The sequence below is a fragment of the Podarcis bocagei genome, assembly GCF_964188305.1.
Source record: "Podarcis bocagei genome assembly, chromosome: 11".
NCBI lineage: Eukaryota > Metazoa > Chordata > Lepidosauria > Squamata > Lacertidae > Podarcis > Podarcis bocagei.
The window spans coordinates 25,760,807-25,776,413 of NC_138136.1; the positions used below are offsets into that span (position 1 = coordinate 25,760,807).

The 15,607-nt window shown below is 43.5% G+C and overlaps 1 protein-coding gene across 5 annotated transcripts in view; it reads right to left on the reverse strand.

The window, feature by feature from the left end:
• The window catches only part of PAM (peptidylglycine alpha-amidating monooxygenase), a 129,825-nt gene extending 122,655 nt beyond the window's left edge, over window positions 1-7,170 (reverse strand). For all 5 annotated transcript variants that reach the window (XM_081212367.1, XM_081212365.1, XM_081212364.1 and 2 more), the window contains exon 1: window positions 7,015-7,170. The gene's annotated coding sequence lies outside the window, so the exon portion shown is untranslated. The remainder of the gene's footprint in view (window positions 1-7,014) is intronic.
• Between the last annotated feature and the right edge of the window lie 8,437 nt (window positions 7,171-15,607).

A 15,607-nucleotide genomic window follows, 5' to 3' on the forward strand; every position in this document is an offset into this window, starting at 1 on the left:
GCCTTGGGCCAAAACTAGTCCCAAATGCTAATACGGTGGTACCTCAGGTTATGAACTTAATTCATTCTGGAGGTCTGTTCTTAACCCGAAACTGTTCTTAACCTCAGGTGTGCTTTCGCTAACGGGGCCTCCTAACGGTGTGCTTTCGCTAACGCTGCTGCTGCATCATCGCCACGCGATTTCCATTCTCATCCTGGGGCAAAGTTCTCAACTCAAGGTACTATTTCCGGGTTAGCAGAGTTTGTAACCCCAAGCGTTTGTAACCCGAAGCGCTTGTAACCTGAGGTACCACTGTACTGAGGAAGAAGGGGAATGGAGGAAGCAGCTGTTGTAAAAGAGCTTGCTGGCAGGATCTTAAGAGGAAAGGCTGGTGCCTCCTTAAAGTCTCCTTCCAGCAAAACTAGCTGATGACTAAGGAATGAGTTGTTTGAAATATTGCTGCCTTTCTAGTTACATACTGTTCTGAGCAGACCTAATTGTTCACATAACAGAGCAGGTTAAATTAGGGTGTCACAATAATTCAGTCAGGGATGCATAACAATACAAGCACCTGTTCATTGTTAAAGGATGAGCTCAACTGAGGCGGGTACAGTAGGGCCTCCTTGACTGGCCCTGCACCGGCTCGCAATTCAACCCTCCTCAATCTATTAAGGCATCTTCATTTCCTCAAGGACTCAAAGTTAGGGGGAAAGAGGATGAGCAGGCAGAAAAGGCCTCCCTAAAGCCTGGAAGTAGCTGGCAGATGGCTGCAAATGTGCTTCAGTTCCTGCAATGGACCCATCTGGATTGTATCCCAACCCACAAGCCTTAGGAAGAAGAAGAAGAAAATTATATTCTTCATGTCACTTGCATTTGGCTGTTTCAATTTCTCTTCCCCCCCCCCCCGCCCCCACTGTTATATTCCCCTGCTCCCCAATATGAGCCTATTTTGACTTTCTTAAGGCTTAAGAGAGGGAGGGGATAGCAGGAAAGGAAGCTGCACTCTCTCCCTATCCTAGTTAGTCTCTCTTTGCATCCCGGATGGTGGTGGAGTAAATTGGTAAAGCTCACAAAACCATGAGGATTTTCTGAACATGCCTAGCCACCAAAAACTTCCCTCAATGTTTTCTGAATACTCTTAGGCTATCTATACTCACCAAATCCCAACGGGATTGTGAGACAATCACAGTAGTGCTTGGCCATCCTGAGATTAAATTACTTTACAATAATTAAACCAGGCATGTGGAACTTGCAGCCCTCCATATGCTATTAAAACTCCAATCCCATCTGTGCCAAACAGGTATGAATGCAGCTGTAGTCCAACATCTGGAAGGCCACAGGTTCCAAATACCTGAAATAAACCTTTCAAAAATGAGTAACTAATTGCTCAGAATACAGAAGCCTTCAGAGCCAAAACTTCCAGACAGAAAATGTGCAGCAAATGAAGATTTAATGACCTCAGAATTAGGCACTTCATTCTTAGTTTTGCTCTGATGTCAGAGAGGTCTTGCAGAGCTGGCCATAGTTAAGGTATAACGAAACAACTTTGTAATATCTATATTACATTTGCTTTCAAACTAAAGTTCCTTAACACAGTCTGTTTTAAAGTGTGTGTGGTGGAATGCAGATTTTATAACACTGTGGCACTCAGTTCTAAGTGTTTAATACTAAACAGAAGTCTTATAGACCTATTAGCACATATTTATGAAAATACTAGCATGGCCTAAGAGAATCTGCTTAAACTCAAGGTGACCTGCTTAGCCAATAGGTTGAATTCATCATCTTGATTAACAGGGATGCTAATAATGCTAGCCAAAGTCAATGGTAAGGGTTATATTATATTATGCAAACTATCAGCTTAAAAAAAGACATAGATAAGAAGCTAGGATTCCAATTTAGAATGCCAAGCCCAAAACAAGAAACACCCAAGTATTAGAAAAACCGTAGCAGACAATAGTAAAACTAATTGGGCACAAAATCTTTGTCAAAGAAAAAGTATTCATAGAGAATAAGTTACATATCAAGGGCTCCAATATGGTTGTCTGTGCTTCTAATAAAATCAAGAAGGGCAATCGGCGGGTTCCTGCCCCCACTTCCCAGGAAACCCCTTACGAGAAACAGGTAGGGAGTGCTCAGATGCAATAATCAAGAACGCCCTCCCATCCACCCTCCTATTAGCACGGATGTAGAAAAAGATCTGTATGCTCTAGTTAGTTTGGTTGCTCTGAAGCACAGTGCACTAGGCACCTCTTCTCCAAGTAGCCAAATAATTGCCCAGTCAGTCTTTCCCACAGGAAAGCATTGCGGGGCATTTGCTAGTCCAAGCTATGGCATGACATACTGGATAATGAACTCTCAATTTTCCTCCCAATCTTGGAGCTGAGAGAAGACAGGGACTGATGTCCAAACATTGGGAGGATGAGGCTCCCCCTCCAACCTCTACAGCTTCCAACTTGTAAAGAAGACCGGTTACTTGTAATGCTCACACAAGGGTGGTAGGATACTCTCTGTGACTTTATGCTGGTTAGTAACAAATTTAATATACAGATAATTAAACCTTTATGAAACATATGGCATTACTCAGAATAGGAGAACTCTGAAATACTTCAAATGTACTGTTTCCAAAGAAAGGAAGAGAAGTTGAGCTATGGCAATTCTTGGTGGACAGCACCCACCGGAGTTCAGGAAAGCATTGTAAATTCAAAAGTAGATCTGCCAGAATCAGCTAATGAGTCAGATAACATTTCTTCTCAGTGAAAGGCTGCAGGCTTTCCAAGCAGTCTATTACTCCCTCTGCCTTGCAGCTTACTAACTGTACTTCTCCTGCTCATGCCAGAACAACGGTTCAGAGGAGAAGGCAAACAGGCACATACAACACACAAGACCCAGATAATGTAGGAAATGGCCCACCAAATACAGTTGCTATCTGAAAGATGTATCATGGTCTGCCAAATAGATTCATAGCTACTGGAGGAGCAGCATTATATGGCCAGTAATTTCATGTTAAAATGCTTTAGATTGCAAATGAGAATAGATAGATTTGTTATTATACTCTCCCTGAGGAACAGTTTATTTTTGCAAAAGGTGTGCACAGATTTAAGAATAACATGTTGCCATTTTCGGCAATCCTGGATTATTATTTCCTGTTGTATGCTAGCGCTGTTGCCTCTTTTTTGCTCTACATGAACTGAGCAAAATAATGTCCCAGCATGAACGAACAAACAATAAAGAGCTCCCATGACAACTTGGATTTGGAAATGTCTCAAGAAAGGCAGAAAATGCCCAGTCCACAGCAAAGCTGTGCTGAGCACCTTATTCAAGCCTTCTGCATACCTCCCCCCCCCCAAACACTTATTTAGGATCCAAAAACCACAAAAGCCTATTGCTCTACTCCTTTTGGTGCAGCCAGCTGATCAATTTCAATATTCCACATTTAAGAATTATAATTCCCAGGTACCTCACTCTCTACCAGTCCACTGTCCCAATTGATAGGCTCATAGGTTCACACCTGACTCATAATAAATTCTGAAATATCATCAGCTTTCCTGTGAATCTCCTTCCATTCCCCTCAGTACTAAGTCAATGCTGGCAAACTGGACATCAAAGCAGCCCAATCAGTGGTAAGGCAATCACATTCATAACCATTCTGATAATTGCTTCATACAAAGCAGCTACCCATATGGAATATGGTTCAGGTTTTGTGGGAAGTTTTGACATTTTGGAAGTAATGTAAGTTTTACCACTACCAGAACTTTCATCTGTCTATATTCTATAGTGATGTACTCTATAGTGCTTTGGAAAGTGTAAGAGAATAGGTTCCTGCCCAATGAGTTTACAGTGTATAATTCAATACAGGAGAAAACACAGGTAAAGAGGAAAATGCAAGTACGAGTGAACAGAGGAGAATACATGTTTATTCCAGTTCCAGATACTATCCAATTCTACTACAGTTTCCCACTAATTAGCCAGATTTATTTTATGGTACCTATTTAATCTTACTCAAAGATTTATAATCTCTGAGATTAAAAATAAATAAATCTGTGGGTCATATAAAACCAGAACAAATCACCCTAATCTTAAGTGCTCCAAGAGGTCAACACGAACACTAAACACTAATATATATGCTTAATATTGATGAGCACTACTTATTAAAGAGGAACCATATATTCACCATTCTTCCTGAAACCATAACTTATATTGAGAAGTTACTATTTCAGTAGTGCAGTGAAATTTGTGAAGTTGTATTCTAAAACATTCCATAGAACTTTGATAAAAAATAAGTAAAATCTTGCCCTATTATCAGTAACTGTTAGCAAGCCTGTGACTTCTCTACTCTTCTACAACCTGTTAAAATGGGGGGGGGGGGCGGAGAGAGAGAGAGAGAGAGAGAGAGAGAGAGAGAAGAGAAGAGACTTGCACCTTGCGTGAGAAAGAAGCTAATTTTGAAGGTAGTATAAATTCTTGTTATCCTCCAATTCTAAAACACTTTTAAGTTCAATTAGCCTAGGAGTAGGTAATGTTCAGTCCAGGAAATTAATATGAGTCAATATTGCTTAGGCCTCAATCCTAGCCCTTCAGTACGAGTAAGCCCCTTTGACTTCAATGGGACTAACTTTTGGGTAGATTTGTGCTGTTGGTCTCTTAAACACAAAAGCTTGGCTTGATCAAACATTTTAAAATTAGAAACTAATTGTTCAATGCTAGCATGATTTCAGTTGCTCTTCATTCCAATTTTCCAAGCCTGATGTAGTTGGTAGCACACCGATGAAAAATGGAAAAAGTCTGCATGTTTGCAGAATTAAGACCACAGTTATTTGTATACACATGAAGGCAATAGATTTAAAGGGATTTTGTATATTTGCCTTGAGGCCAAGCTCTCTCTCTCTCTCTCCCTCCCACACACCTACCCCTCAGCAGCTTATACTTGTCAAGGTTTCAATGAACATTAATTGCAAAAGTAGTCCCCAGCGTGGCCTGAAACCAAACACACTGCAGTTCTGATAAATTGAAAGTGGCATATTAAGAAGCATTTTATCATAGATCACCGAGTCTGACACTACTAGGGTCAGCATCCAAATTCAACTATACCCCCAACAAAGGTGGGTCTGCAACACCCACTCTCATTTATTTTGTTTAGAGTTCAGCTGCGCTTAAGAGACAAAGAAGGAAAGATTAAGAAAAGTGAGGTGACAAAAAGAGTAACAAGTAGGTGAGGGCGATGAAGAGAAAAAGAAGGGATATACTTAACAAAAATAATGCAAAGTGGTACCATGTTAGAAGCTGGAGTAAAGTCGTGTTCTGGCTCTGGAAAGATTTAGCCCTCAAATTACCACACCCTATTGTATTTAAGCCTAAATACATGTAACTGAAATAACTGCACATTATTCCTGTGAGCATCCCTGCTTCTGCTGTTGTGACTTTTAAACTGCAAGCTCCTTGGGGCAGAAAGCAGTTTTCTTGTATCCTGTAAAGCAGGAGCGGTTGACCCATGCCCCCCCCCAATGTTGCTGAACTACAATGACCGTAGCCAGCATGGCCAATGGTCAGAAATAATGCAAGCTGTAACAACTGGAGGACCAGAGGCAATCTGCCCCTGCCATAAAGCACCATGCACAACAATGGTACACTTCAATAAATAATAGGAGTGATAGTTTATGAAGACTACTGAGGTAGATGATGAAAGTCACATGCATTACTTCCCCACAGGTTGATAATATTTGTGCAATTTAGTTAAGATAGCTGTTACGGTGCATTTGTAGATTGAAGGTTCTCTTCGCATAGCATTCTTTGCAAAAACTAACAAGCATGCCCTGTGTATAATGAAATACACTCCAAAGGGTCCAGCAGCCTTTTAGTCTTTTGAACAGCAGCAGTGGTTTTAGGATTAATCGGAGGCGGCATGGGAAACTTTGAAAAGAAAAGCACAGCCTTTCACTTCCCGGCTTCCTTACCAAATTGTGGGGGGAAGGAGAGAAACACTCATACTGTGAGCAATAACGCTGGTCCTCCTGTCTCTTCAGTGGGTCGGAAAGAACAGATTAAATCTTAATGCGTGAAGTCAGAAACTTCAAAAAAATAAAGAAAACATAGAAGACCGCGTAAGGAAAGGATAGAGAAAAGGGACAGCTGAGTGTATGCAAGCGATAAACCCCTACGAAGAAGAAGAAAAAGAGGGGGGTTGTTGTCTACTGAAGAGATCTTTAACTCCCTCGCCAGCCGCTACCAAAAAGGGATTATTATTTCCCAAGGGAAACCGCTTTTCTTTGCCCGGTGATGCAGCAGACGCTCTCTCCTCCTGGTCCAGACACTATCTTTAAAAGCATCTCCCGAAACAACCATAACCACCAGACAGGACAGGAGGAGGAAATGGAGCAGCAACATGGGCAAAACAAATAAATAAACACGCCTTGAATCTCCGAGGAAGCTGCCAGCTCTTTGGCGGCCTCCGAGCGGGTCGCCCCTCTTTTCGCCCAGACCCGATCCTGACGTGCCCACTGACGGCGGCAGCGCCCAAGTTGGGCTCCAGGCAGCCACCTCCGGACGGGCACCGTCCAAGGAAGGAAGGCACCGCGGGGCGGGAAGAGGAAAAAGTTGCTCAACAGCAAAACAAGAAGCTGCAGCTACAGCAGCGGGGGCAGCAGCAACCGCTGAGATCCCTCCCTCTCTGCCGGGGAAAAGCAGGCGAGGAAAAGCACACGCAGCAGCGCGCACGCCGCCGCCGAAAGCGGAGGGAAGGCGGGCAGAGGCAGGTGCCCAGCTGGGACCCCCACGCACTCGGCGGGAGTCCAGGAGGCAAGAGGGGAAACGAAGTCGGAGGAGTTGCTGGCGAGCGGACAGCGCGGGGCGACCCCTTGCTGAGGAGAAATGTGCCCCGACGGGGGCGGCGGGAGCGTCCGCCCGTCCGCCCTGGCCAGGCGACGGAAACAACTTGCCTTCCTCCTCCTCCTCCTCCCCTCAGCGACTCCGACGGCGAGGGAGGTCGAAGCCCCCTTTTTTTTCCGTGCCCTTTTCCCCCACTCCACCCCGGCTACTCACCCGCACTCCGAAGGCCGCTCGCCTCAAGTGTTGTCCGGCGACCACGGCTGAGGCTCTTTTTTCCCCCACCTCACCGACTCGCCCAAGCGGCCGCGGCTGCCTTGCTGACGCCGAGAGGAGCTAGAGGAGCCTCGGCCCGCCCCCCGTCCCTCCCCCGGAGCCCGCCAGGCCCGCCCTCGCGCCCTCCCACAGCCCGCGCGCGAAGCTCCGCCTCACGAAGAAAAAAAAAACCACCCCAAAACGCGAGGCGGCCCAGGCGCCGCGAGCGGAGGAAGCTTTTGTTTTGCTCAGGCGCGCCAGGCTTGGAAGCCTGACAGGAAAAAAGCCCCCGTGGGCGGCAGAAAGACGGCGAGCTCCGAGGAGGCCTTTCCCCCTCCCTTTCCCCTCCTTTTATTTAATTTTTTTTGCGGTGGAGGGAGATAAGTGCACACAGTAGGGCAAAGGCTGCGGCGTCGGCGTGCGCTGAGTGTCCCTGCTCTTCCCAAGGATGAGGATAAGGAGGGGGAAGAAGACCGGCCTTTGTTATTATTAAGAAGGAACTCCTCCGTATAGCCTAGGGCCTCTTTTCAAAGGTGACGACAAATCCGCCACACACACCCCATAACAAAAATGCACACACCCCCAACAATGACAGAATTCCCTACATAGAAAGTGAGGGTGTATAGCATGGTGGCCTCGTGTAAAACTGCGTGACAGTTCCAAATCGTGGCTTCTCGCACTGTGTAACCAACTGGTGTGCTTGGCTGGGTCGTGCTAATATTGCTGCTTCCTTTTTAACAGGTAGATTCTTCACTTACAGGAATGTTGCCAAGTTTCAGGTGGTCCTTGGCCCTTTGCCACATTGGCATTGGTAAACCGGGCCCAAAGTGGAAATGGAGGAGAGCTTGGTTGGTTATAGAGTGGCGCCAACACCAAGGTTGCAGGTTCGATCCTCGTGAGGAACAGCTGCCCATTCCTGTGTTGGGGGGGGGGTTATGATGCTCAGGCTCGCTTCCAACTCTATGGTTCTATGAAAATCCCTCTTCTGAAGCTAGTATTTTCTTGTGGGAGTGCCCCTCTGCATGCTGGACCTCTCTTAAGAGGTGTTTGCGCTCCTATGTAGTTGGCCCCAAATATTATTATCAGAGAAGACAGAAGTGCCTGGAGTGCTCTGGTCCATGGGGTCACAAAGAGTCGGACACGACTAAACGATTAAACAACAACAACAACAAATTATTATCAGATGTGTAAAGGTGAGCTGAGCCTCCGCAGCCTCATCATTTCGTAAATATCTCTGTAGTAGCCAGTGGCGTAGCGTGGGTTGTCAGCACCCGGGGCAAGGCAAGTAATTTGCGCTCCCTAACCTGTGGATTTGCGCTCCCTAACCTGTGGATTTGCGCCCCCTAACCCTAACCCCCAGATGTTGCGCCCGGTGCAGCCGGTCCCCCCTACATCCCCCACGCTACGCCACTGGTAGTAGCCGATGCCAGTGATAATGACCTGGTTTTTCTTAAGGCATCTCAAAACTGTGCTGTGCATTCTCTCAGTCAACATTCTCTCAGTCTTACCAGAAGATGCTCCTTATATTCATAGAATCATATTACTGTAGAGTTGGAAGGAGCCATGAGTCCAACCTCCTGCAATGTAGGAATCTTTCACCCAAGCCCAGGACCCTGTCTACCAACTGAGCTGTCCTAGGTCTTGGTTACTCTACATCAGGCATCCCCAAACTCCAGGTGTTTTGGGACTACAACTCCCATCATCCCTAGCTAACAGGACCAGTGCTTAGGGGTGATGGGAACTGTAGTCCCAAAGCATCTGGAGTGCCAAGTTTGGGGATGCCTGCTCTTCCCAAACCAGCAGTGCGCTCCCACTGCTGGTTTGGGAAGTGATGTATACAAGTTTGCCGCCGTTCATATATATACAGTGTCTGTGCTGTTTCTTATGAAATACTGTGTTTTGATGTGTTTGTTTACCCCCAAGCTAGCTTTCATCCAAACTAAAGAAAAGAATGGCCTTGCTGCATTTTAAGCCAGTAATGTGTACATGTTTTTACTTCTAAGTTTCGGCTGGCTTGCCAACTGCAGTATTATATACAGCTTGAAAAGTGAGGCGGGGTGTGTGGGGCTATAAAATAAAGAAGAAATAAATAAGCAATACCTAGAGATATCTAGCAAGGTTTAGGCCCTCTGGGTCTACACTATAAAAACCGGTGATATGTGTGTGTGTGCAAACAGTGTTTGCATAAGCAAAGTTAATTACTTTTGTGGGAATTGCTCTGGAATTAATATTTAATTGCTGTACTGGAGCAGATGTACCTGCAAGTGGACAGAAAGGGAGTTTGGGCACTCTTGTATATTGTTTCATCTCCTTTTGTGAAAATAAATGAAGAATAACTGGTTAAAAGAATTCAACCCAGAGGTGTCGCAGATAATGCCAGTAGTGCTCAGTATCACAAGGAAAATGACAAAAGTAAATCTATTGGATTAAAGAGGGGCTGCGAGAAGAAAATGGACTTTTGGGTTTCTCTATTGGGTGTTCATGCAAAGGAACTTGAGGATTGAGAAAAGGGTGCAGTTTTGTCTTTTGAATGAAATTTCAAAGGTATTGTCGTTTTGTGTTGTAGGCAATACATTGAAAAGATTAGTACTTCGGGGTAATCGTTTCTCCTCTTGTTTTATGAATGTAATATCCTTTTGGGATATCATGGTGATGGCTGAGTTATTGTGGGTAGTATACTTGGAAGTTGAAGGCTAAACATTTTAGGGGGCTGAGGGCATTCTCCACTGGGAAAGCCTTGAAATAAACATATCCCAGTTTGGTGTATTCGTCTCCAGGCAAGATTTTTTTGTTGTTGAACCATGCAACTGCAGAGAGCCTCCAGGAAGGGGGATGAACTCCACCAGAGGCTAGGCGAGAACATTGCTCTCAGTGGAAAAGCTCCTTGGCAGGCAACAACATCAATCACTGGCAGAAGATTTGTTGTGACAACATGAAGGGAAGAGGAGCTCGGGATGCTCTAGATGTTAGCTCTGTTGTTGTGTCCTTGGAATAAAATTAACGGTGTGGTTTTTTAAAAATCTCTTTCAAGTTTTTAAATTTTAACAAGGCGAAACAACAGCTTTTCTTCTTATTGACAAGCTACTTGCTAAGGAATACTACCCTGCCACTCAGTGAAGAGATTATTGTAGCTGTGACATGCTACTCAAGTGCAGAGAAACTGGATTCAAAATCTCACCTAACAAGAGGATTTTTTAAAAAATGGATTTAAAATTAATAACATCTAGATTGCCATCTTGCACGTTGGTAAGCAGTCACTGAGAAATGTCATAGGAACAATTGCTCACTGACGTTAAACCCAATGTAATGAAGCAGTGAGGGCAGGGATCCTGAAAACATTCTGTCAGTCCCAGTTCTTTTGACATTTGCACAGGTGCAGTTTCAGAAGAAATAAGCCTGTAGCCTCTTTCTCTGATAATACATGCAAACACATTTAGAATCCCAGTGGTTAATCTCTCTCAGAGGGAGATTTAGAAGCCCCATGTGCTAAGTCCAAGAGACAACTAGGAATACTCAAACGTGAAAATAGGCGGCACCTAACTGCACTTCCACCCAGTTGCCTGCAGGTGAAGAAAAGAAGCATACAGTACTAGCTAATTTATGGTAAGCTCTAAGGGTCTAGCAGGGGTTTCTAACATGAATCACAGTATCCAATCCTGAGGTATTATCTGCAGTTTTATCTGTGAAAGTGACTTGCCCACATGTTGGCATCTATCTGTCTTGAGAAACAATGGAGTGCACCTCAAGGTGTGGGTGTGTGAAGTCAAACTGCTGTAGAATTACAGCACCTGCTGTGGCTGCAGAGACCAGTAACTCGTAACTGCTGCCTCCTGCATTGTTTTTGCTGTGTTAGCAGCACCAAAGTGACCTCTCCGGGGTGCAAGGCTGGGCAGTGTGTATGGAGGTCCTGGGCTGCCCAGACGACAAGAGTCCCTTCTCGGCCTTTCTGATGTGGTCCAAAGGACAACAAAGCAATGCATTTGGCACCAGCTTGGCTGCAGGAGTTGCTGAAAGGAGACATGCAAGATGCCATCCAACCACCTTAGGGACTCCACTTTGGATTTTTGAAGATTTGCTCCTTAGCCTTTTCTCCTCCCGAAGATGTCCTGCAAGGCAGTGGATTACTTGGCTGCATAACATACATAAAAAAATGTAAGAAGAGCTGGCTGGGTCAGGCTAATGGCCCATCTAGCCCAATGTCACATTCTCACAGTGGCCAAGCAGACACCTGTGGGGAACCTAAAAGCAGCACCAAGCCCAAGAGCACTCCCCCAACCTGTGGTTTCCAGCAACTGGTATTCAGAAGCATTACTGCCTATAACCATGAAAGCGCACCATAACCATCATGGCTAGTAGCCATTGATATCCTCCATGAATTTGTGTAATCCTTTTTTAAGCCATCCAAGTTGATGAACATCACTGCTACCTGTAGGGCCAAGTTCCATGCAAGCTGCATGAAGGAATATTTGCTTTTGTCTGTCCTAAATCTCTAAACATTCAGCTGTATTACATGTCTCCAAATCCTAGAGCTACGAGAATGGGGGGGGATAACTTTTTTCAATTCACTTTCTCCATAGTTTTATAGACTTGTAACATGCCCCTCATAGTCTCCCTTTCTCGAAAAAGCCCCCAATATTGTGACCTTTCTTCATAGGGAAGTTGCTTCACTCCCTGATCATTTTAGCTTCCCTTCTCTTAACCTTTTCCAGCTCTACGATATCCTTTTCAAATGGAGGCAACCTGGACTGTACACAATATTCCAAATGCAGTCGCACCATAGATTTGAATAATAGCATTATGATAGTGGCAGTTTTATTTTCAATTCCTTTCCTAATAATCCCTAGCATGGAATTCATCTTTTTCACATCTGCCGCACACTGGATCTACATCTTCAGCAAGTGTTACAATCCCCTACAGGGCCTGATTTGTAGAGTAAAGCATGTTAGGTTCTAGACTTCAGTATAAAAATACCTGTGTCTGGGGAAATTATTAGAACAGGCTTTGTGAATATCCTTATGTAAATACATGATATTGTCTGCAGATTTCATGGCTGATCCCTGACTTGGGGCGGCCAAGGCTCAAGGTAAGCCTCCTTGTTTTGTATAGCTCACATACCTGAAAGATAATCTGTAGCCTTAGTTGGGCTTTGTCTCTTACGTGAATATTAAGACAGTTGTATTTTACTGTGACTTGCCTCCTGGTAGGATTAAGTATCAGGTACCATTTCTTTGTGGTTCTGTCCTGAAATGGGAAACCAGCTATTTACACAGCACTCATCTAATGTCTATGGCTAAGGCTTAGTTTCCAGGATTACAAGGATCAATTTGTATAAGAATGATCCTGCATGCATCCCCACACCTTATTGTTCTGTGTATAGTGAGTATTAATTAAAAACTATCCCTAATTGGAAACATGCAAAGCTTGGTGTGATCCTCTGATAATCTATGGACTAACCCTATAATTGAGATGTTGCATGTTGACTGTTTCCAGTTTTAATTTTCACACTTGCTGAAAGGTTGCTTATATTTTGCCACGTACCACCTGCCATTTCTCTGCACAGTATTTCTGCAAGTAATTTCATTAACTGGAAAAGATAAATAGATGGCCACAGTAACTTTATTAGTAGCTTACAGAGTGAAAATAGTAACATCACTAAGGAGTTATTAAATTGAAGTTCCTAGCTTTTTAGGAGATTCCTTTTTTGAACAACATGGACTAACACTGGTAGAGTGTAAATTGTTATAATTCATATTTCTAATTAAAACAACAACAACCCATATTCTGATTTAGAAAGATGAAAGACGCAGCAGGAGTGCTAACATAAACAAGCGCTTTGATGTACAATGACACAGAAATCAAGTTGTCATGAATTATAGATTCTGACTATAATTAATCAGGTGGAGTGTTGATGAGGTGGAGATAGCATGAACGTAGCCTATGTTGGAAGGTATATTTATAATAAATCTGCTGCAGCTCTTAAGGACGGGACCATTGTAACCTGGCTTTTTGTATCTTGGCATTTGAACAGATCTGGTTTGGAACCATGACCTATTAACTTGTCACAGTTTGTGTGGTCCTGTACAGCCTGTAAGGACATGGATCACTGCAGAATAGAATCTAAAAGAATTGAGCTGCAGAGAGGCAGAGATTCCTATAAGCAGTATGCCTGAGCTATTAAACCATTACCCAACACAGCAGTTAATGATGCATACTAATTAATTCCTTGTTATAAGACTGTGGTTTAAAAATAAAACAATTCAAAGGACCACCAGGGTCACTCATTCTGTATACATTTTCCATTAAAGAAAATGGTGATGTTCACAAATGAATTTTGCTGTGAAGAGCAGTTTAGGAGGTAGTGGCTGAAAAATTATGGCCCACTTCTAACACTCTACTTCCAGTGTCCTGCAACAGTGCCAGACCCATGGGGGATATCCCCCCCCTCCCACTGTCTGTTATCGTTATGGTTTTTTGAGAAATATTGAGGGCTGAAGTCAGTTTGACTTACCGCAAAATTGGGAAAATACTGACAAGCAACCTTCACACATTAGGTTACAGCATATTTTAAGCAATAAGAATATTGCAAGTGGGATCTTGCAATCTATGCTGCACAAGGAAATCAAACTGACATGAAATGACATGAAATACATCAACAGTGTCATTTTTTGTAGGAATACACACTCCCACTCATTAGTCCCCATCATGTTAGTAATCCTACATTTTGTTCATTTGGCCACAGGTTATAAACCTATTCTAACCTACCCATTCTTCAGAGTTGATGCAAATCTGTTTCTTAGTCTACTATCCATGCATCTCATGTCCTATGTTGTTGTTGTGTCAATTGCCCCTCTTTTCATTTGTGGCTGCAGCAGTTCTACACTCATTAAGCAGGCATTGAGTTCCACAGAACTCAGCGGGCCTCACTTCTCAGGAAACATATATGGGATTGTGCTCTAAATTTATTAGGCTTTTCCAGTACTACAAGGCAATAAATACTTATTTACTTGAATACCCTTCTAATTGTGTCCTCTGTTTTGGATTGCAGCATATAGACCAGAATCTATTTCCTTAAGAGCAGGATTAAAAGAGCTTTTGCAGATACAGTTTTTCCTGCATTGTTAATGCAGAGTTGATGACCATGTGTTTCTTTCTACTCTGGGGGTGGTGACTCTGGGGTCCTCCAGAGGTTGTTGGACGACACCTCCCATAATTCCTGGCCATTGGCCATGCTGTCTGGGGCTAATGTGAGTGGGAGTCCAACAATTTCTGGAAAGGCACAGGTTCTACATACCTGATCTACCTATGCCATTTCTTATCTTCATGCATTCTCTTATGTGGCTCTTTATGTGTGGCACACACTTTTTAAAATATATATTTACCAGGCCTCTCTCTTTTAAGAACTTACTAAAAACCCAATTTCTCCCCTTTGCATTACCTTCTTGATGTTTTTTTCTTTATCTGTTATTTTTTCTACCCTTATCTTCATCTTGCCTATTTTATAGATTTCTTTTTACTCTAATTGCTTTCTAGGTTGCTTTTAGCTTCACCAAGCAAGTTCAAAGTTTTTCTTTCCTCCCCTCAGTCCTCTTCCCTTGTGCTTCCTTAAAAAATAAAATAAAAAAATGTGAGCCTGCAGGCAAGCCTGTTCACTTTTATTTCAGGGGCTTTTAGAGATATTTAATTATGTTGGTGATTATTCCACTTTGCAACTTGAGGGAGAAATATAGACAGGTAGTGGCATGACCCATGAACCAGGGACCTTACAGTGTGCAGCTAAGGACTTAAATGAGGACAATATTTAGGCTACTTCCTCTGGCATGGAAGTGATTTCACCAGGGAAAGGTGAAAGCTCATGTTCATCTGTTCAGTGGTCATTATCTGACTTTGTTTTCTTCCCCACCCACCCCCAGCTTCTATCTACAAAAATTTAGAAGTAAATTAATTCACACACTATTGCTGTGAGGTCTAGCTTGGCCCTAAGGCAGGTTACAACTTCGTGGTACATGGCATGCTGTTATATACAATTGTTGGTTTAATTATTGGAATCTTGAGTTAAAAACGCACCCAGGATTCCAGTGAGGTGCTACCAGTCCAGACAGATAGCATTGGCCAAGGCAGCCTGACTCTATAAAAAGCTGCTCCATTATTATTTTCCTATGCTCAAAGCTTCTAAAGAATCTGCAGCCCTCCAGATGATGTTGGACCAACTCTCATCAGATCCAGTCTGCATGGCCAACAGTAAGAAATGATGAGAGCTATATTCCAACAACGCCTGGAAAACCCTAGGAGCTGCTTCACTGTCTTAAAGAAAAATACATGTTTTTCAGGACCAAGAGGTAGTTCTTCTATCTTCCTAGTTTTGGAGACCCACAAAAGCAATTTCAGATACTGTAACTTCCACATTCAATTAATTGTTTGCACTTCTAGTATCTTCATGCTCAATGGTTTCCATGGAACATGCTGAGGCTATTCAGAGTTGGCAATGGGAACATGCCACGTTTCTCGACAGCTACAGTTCAGTTCATTTTTTATCACATTCATAACATTATGTTTC